This window comes from Octodon degus, unplaced genomic scaffold (assembly GCF_000260255.1).
Source record: "Octodon degus isolate 3935 unplaced genomic scaffold, OctDeg1.0 scaffold00150, whole genome shotgun sequence".
Classification (NCBI taxonomy): Eukaryota; Metazoa; Chordata; class Mammalia; order Rodentia; family Octodontidae; genus Octodon; species Octodon degus.
In genome coordinates this window covers 2,740,959-2,761,989 of record NW_004524726.1, presented here as the reverse complement: position 1 = coordinate 2,761,989, position 21,031 = coordinate 2,740,959, and the positions used below count along the sequence as shown (strand labels likewise).

The 21,031-nt window shown below is 36.6% G+C and overlaps 1 pseudogene; it reads left to right on the top strand.

Annotated features, from left to right (window-relative positions):
• The first annotated feature begins 17,467 nt into the window (after positions 1–17,467).
• On the top strand, positions 17,468–19,402 carry LOC101574446 (annotated as a pseudogene).
• The last annotated feature ends 1,629 nt before the right edge of the window (positions 19,403–21,031 follow it).

Here is a 21,031-nt window from a genome sequence, read left to right as displayed (position 1 = left end):
TTTGGGTATTGAATTTATAACTTGCTATGATACTGAATTTCTATATTAATTCTAGTAGCTTTTCGGTGGAGTTTTTTGGGTCTTCCAAGTAAAGGATCATGACATCTGCAAATAAAGGTAATTTAACTTCTTCTTTACCTATTCTTATTCCTTTTATTTCTTTCTCTTGTCTAATGGCTGCTAATGATTCCAGGACTATATTGAATGTGAGTGGTGATGGAGGACATCCCTCTCTTGTACCAGATCTAAGAGTAAAAGATTTCATTTTTTCCCCATTTAAGATTGTGTTAGCCATTGGGTTTTCATAAATGGCTTTTCCAGATTGAAGTAGAGGCCATCTATTCCAATTTTCTGTAAGACTTTGAACATGAATGCGTGTTGGATTTTGTCAAAAGCCTTTTCTGCATCAATGGAGATGATCATGTGGTTTTTAGTTTTTGCTCTATTGATATAGTGTATTACGTTTATGGATTATCGAATATTGAACCATCCTTGCATACCTGGGATGAATCCTACCTGTTCATAGTGCATAATCTTCTTGATCATTTGCCATATTCTGTTTGCTAGGATTTTATTGAGGATTTTAGCATCTATGTTCATGAGGGAGATTGGCCTGTAGTTCTCTTTCTTAGTTGTGTCTTTCCCTGGTTTTAGTATCAGTATAATACTTGCCTCCAGGAATGATTTTGGGAGGATTGCTTCCTTTTCAATTTCAATGAAGAGTTTGAGGAATATAGTGACTATATCTTCTGTAAATTTCTTGCACAATTCAGCTGTGAATCCTTCCAGACCTAGACTTTTCTTTGTCGGTAGGTTTTTAATTTTGTCTCATGTTTCATTTGCTGTTATTGGGCTATTGAGAGTGGTTATATCTTGTTGATTCAGTGTGTCAATTTGTAGCTTTGTAGGAGTCTGTCCATTTCTTCCGTGTCTTCCATTCTGTGAGAGTAAAGATTCTCAAAGTCGCTATTGATAATCTTCTGAATTTCCACTGGGTCTGTGGTAATTACACCGTTTTCATTCCTTATTGCTTGTATTTGATTTTTTTCTTTCCTCTTTTTGATGAGGTTAGGTAAAGGCTTATCAATTTTATTTAATCTTTCAAAGAACCAGGTTTTTGCTTTTTGAATTCTTGGAATTGTTGTCTTTATCTCAATTGACAATTTCTGCTCTAATCTGTATGACGTCCTCCCATCTTTGGGCTCTGGGTTTGATTTGCTCTTCATTTCTAGTTTTTGAAAGAGCAGCATTAGGGTATTTATTTGTTCCCTTTCTGTTTTTCTAATATGTGAGTTCACAGCTATGAATTTCCCTCTGGGAATTGATTTCATTTTATCCCATAAATTACAATAAGTTGTGCTTAAATTTTTATTGAATTGCAGATATTGTTCAATTTCTTGTTTAATTTTCTCTGTGACTCATTGATTATAGAGTAGGGTGTCATTTAATTTCCATGTATTTAAGGTTTTTTTCCAGTTTCTTCTGTCATTTATTTCCAGTTTCATTGCACTGTGGTGAGATAATGTGCATGGGATAATTTCTGTTTTCTTACATGTACTTAAGCATGACCTATGGACCAGTATGTGTTCTTTTAGAAAATGACCCATATGCAGCTGAGAAAAATGTGTATTCAGCTGTGTTGGGTGGAACACTCTGTATATGTCCACCAAGTGCATTTGTTTCAAGCTCTGGTTAAGTTTTGTTATTTCTTTGCCAAGTTTTTGTCTAGTTGATCTATCTTTTTGGGATAAGGGGGTGTTAAGGTCTCCTTTTGAGATTGTGGTATTAGGTATCAAATTTTTCATGTCCATTAAGATTTGCTTTATACAGTTGGGTGCTCCAGTGTTTGTTGCATACATATTTATGATTGTTACCTCTTCCTCTTGAATTTTTCCCCTATCCAGTATATAGTAGCCTTCATTTTGCTTGATCATTCTTCAATTGAAGTTGAGACTGTGTGAGAATAGGATGGCTACCCCTGCTTTTTTCTGAGGTGCTGAGGCATGTAGTATTGTGTTCCATCCTTTGACTTTCAGCCTATGACTGTCTTTATGAGTTAAATGTGTTTCTTGTATACAGCATATTGTTGGATTTTGTTTCCTAATCCACTGTGCCAGTCTATTTTTCTTAATTGGTGAATTGAGTCCATTTACATTGATGGTTAGAATTGAGATGTATTGACTTATGATTGACATGTTATTTACCTGTTGACGTTTACTCCTTTTTCTCCTGTGTTTAATTGCTTGTCCTATTTAGTTGGTTGCTTATGATCTCATTCGTGGAATTGTGATCATTTCGGTCCCTCTCTAGAACATCATTCAGTAGCCTGTGTAGGATTGGCTTTGTCATTATGAAATTCTTTAGCCGTTCTTTGTCTTGAAAGTATTTCACTTCTCCATTCAATTTGAAAGAGAGTTTTTCAGCTTATAGTAGTCTGGGCTGTAATTTGTTTTCATAGAGGACTTGTCATACTCTGCTCCATCCTCCTCTTGCCTTCTGGGTTTGTGAATAGAAGTCGGCGGTAAATCTGAGGAATTTTCCTTTGGATGTGATCCTCTTTTTTTTTTTCTCTAGTGGCTTTTAGTATATTATTCTTGTGCTGAATTTCTGGGATCTTGACTATTATATGTCTCAGTGTGTTTTTGATTGCGTTGTGTTTACTTGACGTTCTATATGCTTCTGTTACCTGAATGTCAGATTGTTTCCTCATATTTGGGAAGTTTTCTTCTATTACTTTTGCCCATATTTTTTTAATGTCATTTGTATTGAGTCCTTCTTTCTCATTGATGCCTATTAGTCTCACATTGTTCATCTTTCAATCATCTTGCAGGTGATGGAGTATTTTTTTCTGCATCCTAGTTGTTTTTAAGAGATCCTTTCTTAGCTTTTCACTAGCTGCACCAGCATCTTCAAGATCTGAAACTCTGTCTTCACTTTCACTTAAATGGTTTTGCAAGCTTGTGAGTGAGATTTTAATTTCCTCTATATCTCTGACTCTGTTTCATGCAATCTATTTCTTTCCTGTATTACTCATTCAAGGTATCCATCATTTTTCTAATCTCCTCTATTTTTTTTTATCAATGTCTTCTTTAGAAGCAATTATAACTTCTTTTACTGCAGTGTTTTTTTCAGGTTGGGTTTCCTCCCTATGTTTCTGTAATTGATATTTACTCCAGATGCTATGATTTCAGAGAATTCTTTTTTTATTTCAGAAAATAATTCTGGTCTGAGTTCCTCTATAACTTTCTGCTGTTGCTTATTTACTGTCGATGCTATTAATTCATACATTTGAGCTGAGCTAGTAGAAAATAATTCCGCTTTGAGTTCTTCTATGACTTTCTGCTGTTGCTTATTAATATCAATACTATTAATTCAGACATTTGAGCTGAGCTAGTATCCTCTGCACTTGTTTTGGGTTGGCATTGTGTTTCCTCCATAGGTTTCTGCATTTGATTGTTTACTGCAGATGTTATTAATTCAGGCATTTGTTTTTTCATTTCCAATTTGAGTTCCTCTATACCTTTCTGCAGCTGTTTCTTTATTTCAGAAGCTGTTGATTCATTGCTTTCAGCTGTGTGATTCACAATTTGTTCTGTGTTAGTGTTCTCTGCAGTTGTTATGGGTGGGTTTGCAGTCTAAGATTGCAATTTGCTCCTTCTTGTTTTCATTTTGTGTAGCTCTGTCTTCTGAAGTTTGTTGTAGATCTTTGCTGTAGTTATAACCTTAGCACTTACTGAAGTTCAGGTACAAATCTACAAGTTTTGGATTTATCCATCTGTGCCTTGTTTGGGTGGCTGCTGTGCTCAGCTCCTTCCTGCTGCTACCCTTGGGGGTGCACCTGTTTTGCCCCTCTGGCAAGATGTTCTTCTCTTGTACTACCTGGATGGTTCTTTCCCCTACACCCTCCACAGGGATTGCAGCTGCAGGATTTCACCCCAGGCCTGTTTGCCAGGCCTGAGCTGAATCTGGAGGGGACAAGGTTGAATTGGGGCGAGAGGCTGCTCTCCCACACACTCACTGGGCCTTGAGTAGGACTGTATCTGGGGCTTCCAAGAACACAACAGAAATTCCTACTATGTGGCCGGGGTGTCGTGGGTACTACGCAGTGATGGGCGGCATCCCATGAGGGTGAAAGAAGGTGTCACCCACACTGTGCCTGGTCTGGGACCAATAGGTCACACTGGCACAGGGTAGCCGGAATCTCTCCCACACACTCAATGGGCCTGTTGCAGGACTGGCTAGTTCATAATTTTCTAAACTAATTTTATACATTTTTACTCGTTGTACTGAAGTATCTGCTTGATTAATTTTGTGGGTATTTAATTCCCTTACCATCTCTGATGATTTAAACCCTAATGGGTGTGACTATTTTCTTTAATCATTTAATAGAATCAACTGAATGTCTCCTATTTAAAGTTTTGTCTTTTGTTTTTTATTTTTTGTTTGTTTTTAGGACAGTGTCTGCAGGGTATAGAAGGTCTCACTGTATAGATCAGACTCATAGTGATTCTCCTGTTTACAGTCTCCCAAGCGCTGTGATTACAGGCACGTTCCACCACAACCAGCCTCAATCACAGTCTCAGGGGCTGGGCTGGCATGGCAGGCCTCGGGATCGAACTCCTGGCCCCTGGGTCTGCCTAAGCAAGCCAGATGCTTTTATCTGCTGAGTTATTTGGCCAGCCCTCACATTTTAAGTATTGGACACACTTCATATTCCAGGAAAAACCCTCACTTGATCATGAAAAAATAGATTTTTGTATTCAAGAAATAACATAATGGTATTATTTTGTATGCTTTGAAATTGTGAAAATGAGAGGAGTTTATTCATATCATTTTGCAGACTGTATTTGCCTTCTATATATTTGACCCCTGAGATTTATTTATGGTGAATTAAAGATTTTGTTTATGTGCACTGGAACATAACATGTATATTACATGCATTGTCCTAATGTTTGGTTGTTGTTAAATTTCAGTTGGCAATCTAAATTGTCACATTTTTACTATTGCAAAATAAAAATACAGTAATGTACAACATTATTAAAGAGCTATGTTTAGCAATATCACAAAGATGCCCTGATAAGTAATACAAAGCACTTGTGTTTGATTATAATAATGCAAAAATGTCATTGATTTTAGATGTCATCATGTCACACTTCCCTGAAAAGAATATGTAAATGGCATAAAAGAACTGTACTACAGCTAACTTACACTATAGCAGTGGTAAATGCATACACTAGAAAAAGGGGTACCAGTAAGATACCCACATTAAAATTTAGAGAATTAATAATTGATCAACTATTCATAGATATAAATTTCTCTGATGAAATACATTTATTGATTATTATAATCATAATAATTATAATTACAAAAAATAGTATTAATATTGATATTTGGGCAATAGTTTTTCAAATTCAACGAGCTGACTAGATTCTATTTATAAACTTTTAATTAGACTTATTTATGTAAAGACTTATCAAAGTGATTAACTTGGTTTGTATCACCAGTGGGACAAGTTTCCAGTATGATGGGCAGTCATGCACACACCTCTGATGGTTCAGCTGGGGGACTGTAGGAGAAAATTTTATTTTCTTGGACTGACTATCTTGATTCTTGAGACTAGCTACTGTTTGGCTTATTAATTGCTTCCTCCATCTTCAAAGCTGCATGTTACAAATTGGGTTTTCATGTTATATCACTGTGACTTCCGTATATACAAATCTATGTGACTGTAGCTTGGAGAAGTTGTTTAAGAATTCATGACATAACACTGGGCCTAGACAGATACTCCAAAATACTGTGCAAAATGCACATCAAAATACAGATGTGTCTTTCAGTCTTATTATGGAGTTAACAAAAGGTAGCTAGCTGCCTTTGGTGATTGCAGCTCATATGGCACAGATAAACAACACTCAAAACTGTTCAATAGGTCTTGAAGCCTCTGCTTAGATGGTGTGGTAGTTGATACATCATGTAAACTTGAGAAATCAGAAGCTTGGCTGGATTGGCAGCTCCACGTGTTTCTGGACAGTATTCCCCCCCATCCCCCATCCCCAGCCCCATTCCAGAGGGCTGGGAAGGCACACCTTGGGTCACCATTGGACCTTCCCTAGGGACCTATTGGGCCCACCCCAGAGTGACTCAGTGCAAAAAGTCTATATAAAGGAGTTGAGGAAGGTTTTCCCCGCTTGAAGACGTCCAGGACTTCCTAGTGCCACTTTGCAGTTGTACCACTTAGGAGGAGCTTGATCTTCACACCACTGTGGAGTTGCACCGCTTGGGAGGAGCTCTGATTCTGCTCTTTGTTGTTTTCTGTTGCCTTGAACTGCTGCTGTTTGCCTTGAAGCCAGCATAGTACAGACTGAAACCACCACAAAATGTGAGCTAAATAAACCTTTAGTTTTAAGTGTTGGGTATTGGTACCAGCAATGAGTGAAAAGCAACTGAGACAGATGAGATCATGTACATTCATTTCCCAGGCAAGTCCTGTGCTTAAGTGTTGTGTTAGAGAGAGAAGGGGCTGTATCCTCTTCTGGTAGAATCTCATCAAGAGCAAGGACAAACTTAGATTGTTAACCCTCCAGAAGAGAAGCTTATTGTTATTACCATACAAAGGCTGTTAAGCTTGACCTCACTATCTGTTTGAATATCAAACATCTTAGGCTTAACATGGAACAGGTATTTTTCATCAAGTATTGATATGTTGAACTTTAAGTCTCTACAGAACATGATGAAAAAACATTTAAAAAATTAAAATATATTTTTAAAAAGGCATAAAGAATTATATAATTCTTATGTTTACACATAGGTCCAGAAATCTAACCATGTACAACCTTATAGCAGGACAGTCCCGCAACATTCCTTTTGCTGTCTCCTGCCTTCATTCACCACCACCTTCTTTTTGAACAATCATCTACTTAAGTTTGCAGACAAAAATTAGAGAAAAAGGAGGGCTGCAAGGAAAGCAAACATTTTGGCTCTAGCTTTCCAAGGTCAATTAAGATTCAGGACATATGAGAACTTGTACTGTAACATCATGTAACTCCGTAGTGTCCCAAATTTTCCGATCAAGGAGATTATGGGTACAAAGAGGAAAGTAATTGATGATGTAGAGTGTGCCTAAGGAGTGTCACAGGGAGAGAAAACATTCTCTCAGGCTTTCACAGAGAGCACATTGGCCAAGTAATGGCTGTGACTCATCCACATGGCTGACACTGACAAAGGATCTATAATCTGAGGTACAGGATCTCAGGAAAAATTCCTGAGGGTATTTTACTGACTTTATCAGATGCAAAAGCTACAACTCTTGTTGCGTAGCTCTTGCTTAATCTTGGTCTTAACCATCCAGCAGAAAAGTATAAAAGTGATGTTTAAGAGGTAAAGCCATGCTGTTATGTTGAGCTGTAGGGGACTCAGGTCAACAATTTCTGACACTGCCAGTCAAGAGGAAGATCCAATACTCTTATGGACTACTGGACTCTTTTAGAATATTTTGCTGAGTTTACACACCTATAATATTCAAATGACAGAACTAAACAAAAAAGGGGATACCGATGAATGTCCATTTTGTATCTGTGTATTCAAATTGATTAGGATAGATATATAGTTATATTCTCTTAATGAATAGAGGGATTTGTTCTAATAGTGTTTGTAAATAGGATATCATGTCTGCATCTTGTACAGCAAATAACCACTAGGAAGAGAGTATGCAATGTGTTAATTATTTAAACTGTCCTACCAATTTTGTTTGAAACTGTCTCATTGCTATTTGTCTCTCAATATAATTATGGAAACAAATTTTAAAAAAGAGCAAGGACATATGATGCTCTCAGAACAGAATTGTGAGTATTGGGGAGAAATAAATATTCCAGCACAAGAAACCATTTTACCATTAATATTATTGCTTGTATATGTTTCAGGCAGTTGTATAGTTAACATGCCTTATGTATTTAAATATAGTGCTTTCCCAATCTTTATGTGCCAGGTGAATTTTCACTGAATGCAATAACCAATTTATAATTTGAAACAAGTTGTAAGCAAGACCTGTGAATGATACTCAGCATGTCCTGCAGAGCTAACTATGGCATGAACCTTGAAACATAAAATAAATAGTATTTTCTAAAGGTGCAGAACATTTACTCTATACATTAAAGTATCTCAGAGAGCAATCAAAATGGATAAATGAAAAAGTAAGGAGAAGAATTGGTTGGAATCAATACTGCATTGACGATGCCTAGATTTTAGATGTAACGTGTTAGCTTGTTCATCGAGCTTTGATTCATCCTGAATTCATTTTTATTGTTTGTCATATGATTTCCTCTCTGCTCCTTAGAACTTCACCCACTGTTACAGGCATATTAAATCTTAAAAACTTCATAAAAGGCCAAGTTCTTTGCCTCCTGAGCATGCTGTTCTCACCCCCTGAATTTTGTTCCATCTTTCATTGTGCCAGTGGGCAACCACTCCATTGTCTGTGCATCATTGTCTGTTGTCTGTATTTTTATCACAACCCATATAACTCATAGTTTCCTTTGTTTCTGTAAATCTATATCAACAACCAGCGCTTAAGGTTACATTATGATAGTCTCCTAAAGTACATAATCATTAAGCAAATTATGTCTTTTACTTTTCTTAAGAATTCTCTTTAGTTATTTTCCTAGACTAACCCCATCAATTGATACAACAGTTTTCAATGCCACCATCATATATGTATTAGGGTAACAGAGAGAAATGGAAATCATTTTAGGATATTCCCACCACAAAATCTTGTTGAGTGTGCAGTCACAAATCTTGTTGAGTGTGCAGTCACAAACTCTGTCTTATCTGATGATAGTTTGAGTAGTTATTATAACATAAGTCATTTCTAACAAGAGAGTAATGAAATCTTTTAATTAACTTAGAAATAGTAGAAGAAAAATAGATGTTTATGTTTCTCATTACCGTGAAAAAATATTAGTACAATTACTTTAAGCAACACACAGCTAACCACTTGACTAATGATTAAACTTTGAACAAAACCCTTACCAGTTTTTGTGACACATAATTTAATAGTAAAATGGAAGTTTGAGTAATATTTCCTTATGGTGATCCCTGCAGTGTGGAGTCAACCCTATCTTTGGCAAAACACAGGTAAAAAATGACTCACAGAAGAGCTTTCCTGATATGCAAGTGAGCCATGACTATGAGTACTGAGAGGTACACAAACACGAAAACAGCTGTAAACGCAAATTTTGCAGTTCTTATAAGAGAGAATGCACCATCAAGGGTGTCAGTTCGTATGTCTCCAAGTTATAGGAGAATGCAAGGTAAATGATAACAATATCCCACATTTTTTCTTTATTAATATTGTTAATTATTTAATTCAATTATTTCAGGCATCCTCTTCAGGATGTTCAACATTGAATAAGAAGGTTGAATCTGATATTTGACTTTGAGGGCGGCTTTCAAAAATCAGATAGCTGAGCAACTGATTTATAGGATGAATGGGTATGTTAATGACCTTCAGAGGTGTATACATTTACCTTTGAGGAACTTAGAAAAGGAGAGCTGTGAATATTTGCTTAGGATACTTGAAAAGAAAATAGAAACCTTGAAGCACAAAGAGGAAAATCAAACCAGAGGTAGTAGAGAGAATGATCACATAAAGAAATAATACTATCAGTGACTATTTGGATGTATTGTGTCATATGAACAGACAAAAATAGTACAACTCATTTTCTATCTTGTATAAATTGCTTACAAACTCCTAGACATTTTATTGGACATTTTGATGCTCGCTCCCTTCCCATCTCTTCTCATGTTTCCCCGCCCCTTCCTTTTTTGCTTTCTTCCTGTTAACTCTCCTCTCTTCCTGTGTGCGTGACAACCAGAAAGCTCATATCTTTGTGCTGCCTTCTGGAGACCCACTTTGTACAGGACTTTATGAAGAGAGTCTGACATGTGCACACTCAAGGAGACACAGGGCAGAGTATGGATTAAGGGAATGTGACCCTTGGGTGGGCAAGAAGCGTATCTGTCATTCGTTCTGGGGGAAGCATTGTCACACCATTTAGTAGGGTGATTCCCTGTACAAAAACTGCTCAGAGTAAAGGGTAGTCAGTTCCATGCTCACAAGATAAGGACAGTTGATAGACCCACAGAAAATGTACTGTGTTCAAACATTAGTGACCACAAATTATTCCATGTCACATGAATAAGTATTCATACCTTAGGGCATTACACTTAGCATACAATAATAAAAAAATTTGTCTGGAATATATTATGATTTCATACACAATACTCTGCTCTTAAATAGAAAAGTTATCTTATGCAATATATGTCAAATTTGAATCATATATATATATATATATATGTTTCCTTCATCAAGGTGAAAAATTATGCACTTATCAGCATATGAAGTTTTAAAACTTTCAACAAAGACTATTATGAATTCACTTCATAGCTGTACCAAGGTTGTTAGTGCTGAAGACAATATCAGTGTAAGGCAAATCAAATCTTTGTTTTGAAACTGGTAGGTGGATAGCTTATGTTTTGTGATTCAGTAAGAGCTTTTTGTTTGGTATTGTGTTGCTTTATTTGATTGATATATTGAGGATTGAACCCAGGGCCTCGTGCATGCTAAGCAAGCACTCTTCTCCTAAGCTACAGCTTCAAGACAGTTGCTTTGTTTCAAATGAAAATTTTCATTTTTTTAAAACCACTAGGATTTTAACAAGTCAACGTGTTTTTTGAAAATAATTAAGAATTTTCTCCCTAGTCACCAGACATTTCATTATATGATATATCTATTCTTTAAAGTACATATACAAAAGTATTTCTTAAATTTATTTTTTCTTCTCATGGTTATGCCACTCTTATTGAATTAGAAACTCTATATTATTTTGGATTATGCCCATTTTCATGAATGATAGTGAAGACAACATTAGTACCAGATACACAAATGATTCTGAAAATGCAAATTCTGATCTTCATATTGAATGTGGTCATCGGGGTTGCTGTCCCTTCTGGTGTGAAGTAACAGCTGTTTGGATAACTGACTACACTCAATCATCTGCTGTGCCTGATTCCTTACAGCAAAGCTTTACTGAAATCTTTCTCTCAGAGAGAACTAGTTTTGCTCTGAGAAGTGGTGGGTTCTGTTTGACCTGCTATGTATAGCTCTTTAGGGAACTTGGAAGTTTTTAAAAAGTAGAATGGCAATGTATTTGTGAAGATATAAAAGAGTTCTAAAAATATTAAATTATGTTGTGATCCATAATTAAATTTAGCAAGTTGGGGATGGACTAGAAACTTAGAATTGATTTCCTAGGGACTAAGTTTAAAAATAAAGAGAAAATCTCACCTGAACAGGGCATCTAAATCTAAGCTGTGAATGTCTGGAATCCCAGTTCTCTGGGAGGCTGAGATGGAATGACAGCAAGTTGGAGCCCACCTGAAAGCTTAGTGGTGTAACAAAATAAAAAAAGACAAAGGTGATGCCATGACCGGGAGAAAGAAGAAAAGAATGACTTATGTGACCTTCAATAATTATTACAGTCTCATCTTGACCAGATTGCATCAGATGTTGGATGTGAGATTACAGAACTTCATGTTTGCCCCATGGGATTTTGAACTTGCTTTGGTCCCAATCTTTTGTATCTCCCTGTTTGTAACTTTTGCAATGAAAATGTTTATCTTGTGCCACTGAATAAGGGAAGTGTTTAAGTTTCTTTTCATTTGTACAGGGGCTCACATCTGGGAGTTGACCTTACATCTCAGAGGAGACTTCAGGCATGGATATTTTAGTAATGCTGAAACTTTTAAGACTTTGACAAATCTTGGGGATGCACTAAATGCTTTTCATAAAGGGGTTTGCCTGGGACTTTGGGGGGCTGCCATGGAAGGCTATGGTTGTGATTAGATGTCCAACCAAAGACTCAGGTGGCCAGAGAGATTTTTCTAAGGCAAATGAACTTGGAGTTTGTGACTGACTCACAGCACAATGCTGGGATTAAGGATGCTGCTTTATGGGTGAGTGTCTGCTGGATCAGTCTACTGACTGAACTGCTACCACCCTGATCCCAGCAGTCAGGATAAGACAAAAGAGCCAGAAAGAGGCTGTCCTCCTCCACTGTTTCTCGCCTTGCTTTTGCTGTCCTTTGCCTCTGTGAACTGTTGCCCTTCTGCCACGTGCCGCTCTGCCTTGGAGCCAGCCCTTATGCAACGAAACCTTTACACACTGTGAGTTAAATGAGCATTTCTTCTTTTAACTTTAGGTGTTGGTATTTTGTCTTAGCAATAAGAGAAGTAACTAAGACAGAACTTTTGCTATATATTTATTGTGTTCTTGATTCATTTTTTGTTTTAATTTTTGTGGTATAGAGCTCAGGACCTGGCAAATGCTAGACAAGCACTCTATTGCTGATCTACAGTCCCAGCAGTCTCATAATAATTTAATCTGTTTATTATTTTAAAAATAGGTATGTTTTATGAAAGCTGAATAGGGAAATTATTTTTAAAAGTTGAAAAGGGCATTTTATCTGGCATCCTTTTTATTCCACTCAGCAATTTTTCTTGTAGCAAGGAACTGAATTTAAAATAATTTTTTTGACCTTAAGGCTACTAAATGTATGATAGTAACTGATCAATACTTTTATGTTGTTGATATAATGGAGCTACCATTTCTTTAGCTGAAAGCCAACTGCTTTACCACTCTTATCACAAGGCAAGGTGTCTCCTCTTAGCTCAGCTGAAAATAGTTCATGAGGTCCTTTTTCATGTATTCAGATGCCTTACATCTTATTTGGCATTACTTTTGTGTCCTAAGCCCATAACATGTACTCAGGGAAAATTACAAATGAATGAGCTCATATGCATAGACCATACTGATATGAATAAAACCTATTCTTATGGTCAAGAGTATTAAAGTGAGCAATGAGCAAATTCTTGAGTGTATGTATTTACATGTTGTGCTTACAAACACATATACCATTATGTTTTCTAATACATTAACCCATGTAAACTTATTTATGCCCCCACTTGTTTCTGAGAACATAATAACAAATTCTATTACTACTTTGTATCCCATTAGCATTTTGTCTGAACACTGTAGTTCATATACTGGTAACACTGAATGAATTAGGTAGACTTTTATTTCAAAATATATTTCTCTTCTGTTTCTCTAAAATATACTTGGGCAAACTGGATATTTTACTTTGTTGAGTCACTGAGGACTAATCTTACTTAAATCAATGCATTTGATGTTGGCAGTTAATAGATACCTTATTTAAGATACAGTCAATATTGCTTTTCTCTTTTCTTTCCTCACTCCAGACTGTGAATGCCTAAATCTGTCCTCTTTCTTGATGGAAAACGTGTATTTAACTAGAATGACAGATTTAGAATTAGAAGAAAACTTTCAGTCACTAGCAAGGAACCTAACTCTGGTGACTCATGGTTAAACTTCAATCCAAGAGCTAAAGAAGCACAGCCAACGCTGTGGGCTCTAAATTCAGGCCAGCAGACTTTGTAAGATGCTGCACTAACATTAATAAATGCTTGGTTTTATTAGGCAGGAAAACTGCCCCAGTTCACTGCTTACATTAGTAAGATATCCCTACACCATTTTTTCCCTCTAAGGTTAGCTTCACTCATTCACGTCACTGAGTTTCAATTTCTAGATAAACCCTGTTATTTGTCAACACTAAGATGACCCTATGCCTTTCACAGCTTTTGTTGTAATGTGACCCTAGAAGCTATTACAAGATCCAAATTCGAGTTTTCCTGTACATCTACTTCCTAGTGTGAAGTTAAGTGCTCCAGAACATTATTTTGGAAAGTGAAGGCAAAGGTCTATTTGTTTATATTTAGTTTAACCTGTTCAGACTGTTGACATTGGATCAAGCTAGTGAAGAAATGTTAGGGGCTATTATAAAATACACTATACTCACTGGAACTCCCAAAAGACATGCAAAATGGAAGGGGAGAGACAATGGAGGTGAGGGGATGGCTATGTTGTGTATGTGTGCAAATCTGTCAAAACAAAACCTACTTTCCATATCATCCATATCCATAATGAAAATGACTATTTAACTATCGTTCGTGATGCCCTTGGATGCCAGCCATTGTAGCAAATAGTGTCATTTAGTAGTAAATATCAAAGAATATTTATGAATAGCAGACAAAGGCAAGCCTGCATTATTTAGAAGGAGAAAATAGGAGAGTTGAACTTAATTGGTATCAAAGCGGGGTCAGAGACCAATTATGATTTCAGTTCCATGTAACTTTACCTTCCCAGCTCTTGACTTGGTAATTGTCTCTGGTGATGCCATGACTGGAGAATAAAGTGCTTGCAGAAATGTGAGCAGCTCAGAATCATTATTAAACTTGGGCTGCCTGCACAATTAATAATTCAATGTAATTTTATCTGCAGTAGTTTTCAGAATGGTTTGTTATGAGATAAGGTAATATTAACCCGTCTGCCAGAGAACCATCTCTGAAAAACAATTTAATTTATGCAGCAATGAACTCCCTCTCACTTTGGAAGTGTATGTGTGAACTGCAGTTTGGCATGCTAATTATAAATGAGTAAAATTTGTATGAGTTGTATTAAAGGACAGTAAAGTAAGGACAACAGCACTTGTTGCTATGTTAGAGCCATCTCAGTCTAAAAGTTGTGTATGAAAATTGTGCCTAATTCAAAGCATCAAAATACTTTGGGTTAGTCTGTAAAATACTTAGCATGATTTATTTGTGAGCTTTATAAAGTGTTTAAACTTTCGTTATAATGAATGTATAATTAAGCTACATTATTTAAACAGTGTACATATATGAAAACATTAAGTGACCATTAGACGTAGTTTCAAGTCTCTTAAATTTTTAGGGCCAGCCAGATAACTCAGCAGATTAAAGTACCTGCAAGCAGATGCAGGGGCCGGGGGTTTCAATCCCAAGGTCTGCTGTGCTGGCCACACCTCCGGGGTGCACTGAGACTTCAATTAAGGCCGGGTATGGTGGTGCTCACCCGTAATCCCAGCTCTTGGGAGTCTGTAAACAGGAGGATCATTACAAGTCTGATCTAGTAGTGAGACCCTGAACACCCTGTAGACCCTTCCCTAAAATACAGGAAAACAAAATAAAATAAAACAAGTCTCATAAATTTTGTTTGCTTTCCTTTTGTAAGTACTCATTTAGAGATGTGCATTATGTTCTTCAAAACAAAACAAAATATTTTTGAAAAGCTGTACATTTTGTTTGCTCTATTTATTTTTAAATTGTGCAATTTTTTCTTCATATCCAAAATATTGGGTTTAACTGATCTGTGAGGGGAAAATTATTAATACATAAACACTTGCACATAAATATACACCTATTTAAATATACATCTATTTTAGCACATAATTATAAAGCATATAATATATAAATATTACTATATAAATCCATTATATTTATGCATGGAATTTAGATCTGCAAAAAGTGGAAACTTTCTGAATCCATATATATATATATATATATATATATATATATATATAATTTTTTTTTCGTGGAACTGGGGATTGAACTCAGGCCCTCACGCTTCTGAGGGCAGCACTTATTCTACTGTGCCATCTCCCTAGCCCTGATCTATATTAAAAAGTGAGAAGAATGAGGACCGAGCCATGCCGGGCCTGCCTCCAGGATGCACTAAAATGGCACAGATTCTGTGTGTGGTGACGTGTACCTGTAATCCCAGCACGTTGGAGGCTTTAAATAGAATCACTATGAGTCTAATCTGTGTGTTGAGACACTTATGTTTTATTTGAATTTTATTTTGATTTACTTAAAGCAAATATTTGCTGTCAAGTTCTCTATGGCCTTAAGAACATCACTTTTCCTATGTATTTTAATTTCATCATTCATGAAGTTCAGTTAATATCTTCTATTACATTGATTTGTTTTGTAGTGAAAATGTAAAAGCAAATTATAGTATTATAGTCATTTGGCATTAGGCAGGTTAAAATCCCATTAATATTGTAAGAATTGTTTATTTTTTTCAGGTACTCAATTTTTTATCTACAAAACATGGTCAGATATAAAATATATAAAATACCAGGCACACAGTAGATATTTAGCTAGTACATTTAATTCCTAATCTTATAACTCATGACAATGAGTAGATCAATAACCTATTACAATCCTAAGACATTTTACTAATATTGAAGAAACCTGTTATGCCAACAATGATATATGTATACATTTCTATAAAATCATATAATTTCAACATGTAATTGAAGTGGGAAAGACAAATTAAACTCTATAATAAGTTATTATACTGTCAAGTCTTTAACCTTTTATCAGCTTTCTCATTTTCATTATGAATTTTATTCAATAATGTGTTGGATGCTGGAAATTCATAATAGTCTTTCTACAGAAATCTTTGAGATTCTCAGCCCAATTTTATGTTTTATAGTAACCATACTACTAGCAATTTATATTTTAAATACCACAAAATTAGTTTGAAAACAATAATTTGCAGAAAATTTTAGTGTTTGAATCCTGAGGACTAAGCCCTTGATTCAACCTCGTTTCACCAGTAACTCAACTAGTGCATGGGCTTAGAAGGATTAAGATGTTGGTGGCTTTAGCAACAAGGAAATGAAGAACAAGACACTCCCTGGGCATAAATACACAAATTAAGGATGGAAAAGCTACTTAGCAGCCAAGCAAACAGAAATGAAATACTGAAGCATGTAGTTATTGATGGTTGATGGCTAATGACAATACCTATCCTAAGGTTTACCACTGTTTGTGCCTTATTCTAGATCACTTTGGGATGCTGTGCATAGCATTTGCCATATATTTCCATATCTTAAAAGACATTGAATCTCGAATTTGTAGACATTAGTGGTGACTTACTTAACCCTTGTGCAATTTCAGATCTCATAAAGTCAGTTTATAAAGATTCCCTTGGCTGAAATGATGTTTTCAGAACTGATATTTATTTATTTCCATCTGTTTTAGATCTCATCTTTTCACTTGAACACAGTTATGCATGATTTAGACCTTAAGCCAGTTGTTTCAATTTAGATTATCAGCTTAAGGGAGCACAGGAAGCCCTGTAGGAATCCTGATAGTTGGCTCATTGGCTATAGGTGTATGATTGGAAAGCTAGACTCTTCCATTCCTAAACTAAAAGTGAATATAGTAATAATAATGAAGATTCTGTGACAACCTATATCTGGTTAGCTTATATTCACTTAAAATATAGCTACTTTTGCTTGTAATAAAAATCCATCTAGTATACATAAGGTTAATTATGGGGAGCAAATCCGGAAAATAAGCAATATTTTTGCAAAAGCTCATTGAGGGTTTTATCCAATCATAAAATCACAGCAGACTTAAATCACAGCAAAGTTAAAAGATTTAGTTCAATGGCTCATTGAACGTGCTGGTAGGTAAGAGGATTCTTGTGTGCTGTGTTCGCTAGCACAGCCAGGCCTATACGTGAGCAACCATGGTGAAGGGACCTGCAGTTGGCATTGATCTTGGCACCACCTACTCCTGTGTGGGTGTCTTCCAGCACGGAAAGGTGGAGATAATTGCCAGTGATCAGGGAAATCGGACCACTCCAAACTATGTCGCTTTCACTGACACCGAATGACTGATTGGAGATGCTGTAAAAAATCAAGTGGCGATGGACCCCACCAACGCAGTTTTGGATGCTAAGTGTCTGATTGGATGTAGATTTGATGATGCTGCTGTCCAGTCTGATATGAAGCAATGGACCTTCATGGTGGTGAATGATTCAGGCAGGCCCAAGGTTCAAGTAGAATACAGAGTAGAGACAAAGAGCTCTACCTGGAGGAGGTGTCTTCTATGGTGCTAACAAAGATGAAGGAGATTGCAGAAGCTTATTTAGGCAAGACTGTTACCAATGCTGTGGTCACTGTGTCAGCTTACTTCAATGACTCTCAGCGTCAGGCAACCAAAGATGCTGGAACCATTGCTGATCTTAACATACTTAGAATTATCAGTGAACCAACTGCTGCTGCTATTGCTTATGGCTTAGATAAAAAGGTTGGAGCTGAAAAATGGGCTGATTTTTGACTTAGGAGGTGGCACTTTTGATATGTCAATCCTCACTACTGAAGATGAAATCTTTGAAGTGAAATCTATAGCTGGAGACACCCACTTAGGTGGAGAAGATTTTGACAATTGAATGGTCGATCATTTTATTGCTGAATTCAAGCACAAACACAAGAAGGACATCAGCGAGAACAAAAGAGTTGTCTGCTGTCTTCATACTGCATGTGAGCAAGCTAAAAGAACCCTCTCTTCCAGCACCCAAGCCAGTATTGAGATTGATTCCATGAAGGAGTTGACTTCTATACTTCCATTACTCATGCTTGGTTTGATGAGCTGAATGCTGACCTGTTCCATGATACTCTGGGCCCTGTGGAGAAGGCTCTTGGAGATGCTAAACTGGACAAGCCTCAGATTCATAATATTGTCATGGTGAGTCGTTCTACCCATATCCCCAGAAGATCCAGAAACTTTTGCAGGACTTCTTTAATGTAAAAGAATTGAATAAGAGCATCAATCCTGATGAGGCTGTTACTTATGGTGCAGCTGTTCAGGCAGTCATTTTACCTGGAGACAAGCCTGAAAATGTCCAAAATTTGCTACTGTTGGCTGTCACTCCTCTTTCTCTTGTTATTGAAACTGCAGGTGGCATCATGACAGTCCTCATCAAGCACAATACCACCATTGCTGCCAAGCAGACCCAGACCTTCCCTACCTACTTGGACAACCAGCCTGGCATGGTCATTCAGATATATGAAGGGGAGTGAGCCATGACCAAAGATAACAACCTGCTTGGCAAGTCTGAACTCACAGGCATACCTTTTGTACCCTGTGGTGTTCCTCAGATTGAAGTAACTATTGACACTGATGTTAGTGGCATCCTCAGTGTTTCTGCTGTCAATAAAAGTACAGGAAACGAGAATAAGGTTATCATCACTAATGATTAGGGCTGTTTGAGCAAGGAGGACATAGAGCTTATGGTCCAAGAAGCAGAGAAGTACAAAGCTGAAGATGAGAAGCAAAGGGACAAAGTGTCTTCCATGAACTCATTGAAGTCCTATGCTTTCAATATGAAAGCAACTGTTGAAGATAAGAAACTTCAAGGCAAGATTAATGATGAAGATAAACAGAAGATTCTTGACAAGTGTAACGAAATCATGAACTGGCTGGATAAAAATCAGACTGCAGAGAAAGAAGAATCTGAGCAACAACAGAAGGAGCTGGAGAAGGTCTGCAATCCCATCATCACCAAGTGGTGCCAGCATGCAGGTGGCTGCCTGGAGGGATGCCTGGGGGCTCCCTTGGTGGAGGAGCTCCTCCCCCTGGTGGGGCTTCCTTGGGGCCCACCATTGAAGAGGTTGATTAAGACAACCCTAAATATAAATATAGCATTCTTCCACAACCAATAAAATTGAAGGACCTAAATTTGTAGCAAATTCTGTGGCAGTTAAAAGTTGAACTGCTATCGTAATGTACTGGGCATTTTCAATACTTGAATAATGGAACATGTACACAGGGAAACATAGCATTTCACTTTAAGCACTGTACTATAAGTGGAAATGCAATGTCTTCAGTAAAATTATTTAAATTGGGAAAAAAGGCTTAGTTATGTTTCACATATATATTGACATATACTTTTGGTTAAAGGGGAAAAATGCCTTCAAAATGAAATTTTAAAAACACGGTATTGTTAATGTTTCAAGCACCTGTGATGTGTCTATTCAAGCATTTTAAAATTAGTATTTAATGCACTTGACATCAAAATTTCTTCATTGTCTAAGGTAGAATTTATGGATGACAAGATGGTAATCCTGACCCTTACTCAGAAGCAATAATAAGGCATTGCTTTGGGCTTTTGTCTGTGTTTTCTTGTATTTTCAGCTAACAAAGTTTAGGTTCCTCCAAAGACATGTATTATTACAGGAAGAAAATACGCAACCAGACATGTAAGATATTAAAGATATATAGGATATTAAATTCCTTTAGCTGAATTTAAACCCTCTACACATAAATAAAAGATTAAAGTGGATATTAGTATGAGGGCTTTTCTAGGGTCATAAATATGTAGATTGTCTGTAATTTTTATATATTCAAAAATTTGAATAAGAACAGCTGATATTATAGAACCTGCTCAAATCATAAGCATTACAGAATGAAGAGAGAGAAAATAGGAAAATTGGAACCATCTAAATGTTAATTTATATTTTCTTTCATTATAAGGACTTTAGAATTATTATTAGAATCTAAAACCCTAACTTTTTTTGAAAATGTATGTTATTTAATCAGGTTCTTAGTAAGAAATTTAGAACATTAATTTATGAGAATAAATTTCATTTGTCAGAGCAAAAACGAATTGCCGGTAGCCCTGGAGTTGAGGAACAGCTCTGATTTTTGCTAAAATTTGTGAGTCCACTGCTTTCTGATGCACCTGGCTCTGCTCTGAAATCTAGTGTCTCTCTTCCATGATGTAGAAGATCTCACCTTCCTGGTGTCTAGGTTTCTGCAGCTTCTTCTTTTTAAAGTAAGCATCAGTGAGGTGTTTGAGGATTTTCACTTTGAAGGAGAAAGTTCTTGCTACAATCACAAAACCAGTCGATGGGGACAAGAATGGAGGTACCTGGGTGGTTAAGCTTCAAAAAATGCCTAGCTACTACTGTACTGAAGATGTGCCCTGAAAGCTCTTGAACCATGACAAGAAACCCTTCAGTCAGCATGTGGGGAAGCTTCAAGCTAGCATTACTCCCGACACCATCTTGGTCATCCTCACTGGGCATCACAGAGGCAAGAGAGTGGTCTTTCTGAAGCAGTTGGCCAGTAGCTTGCTACTTCTGACTGGACCTCTTAGTCTTAATAGTGTTCCTCTATGAAGAACACACCAGAAATTTTTCATTGACACCTCTATAAAAATTGATATCAGTAAAACCCTAACTCTTTAGGTAGGTACATGTCTATGTCTTGATTTTAAATTAATTGTTAGTCACATGAAAATAAAGTC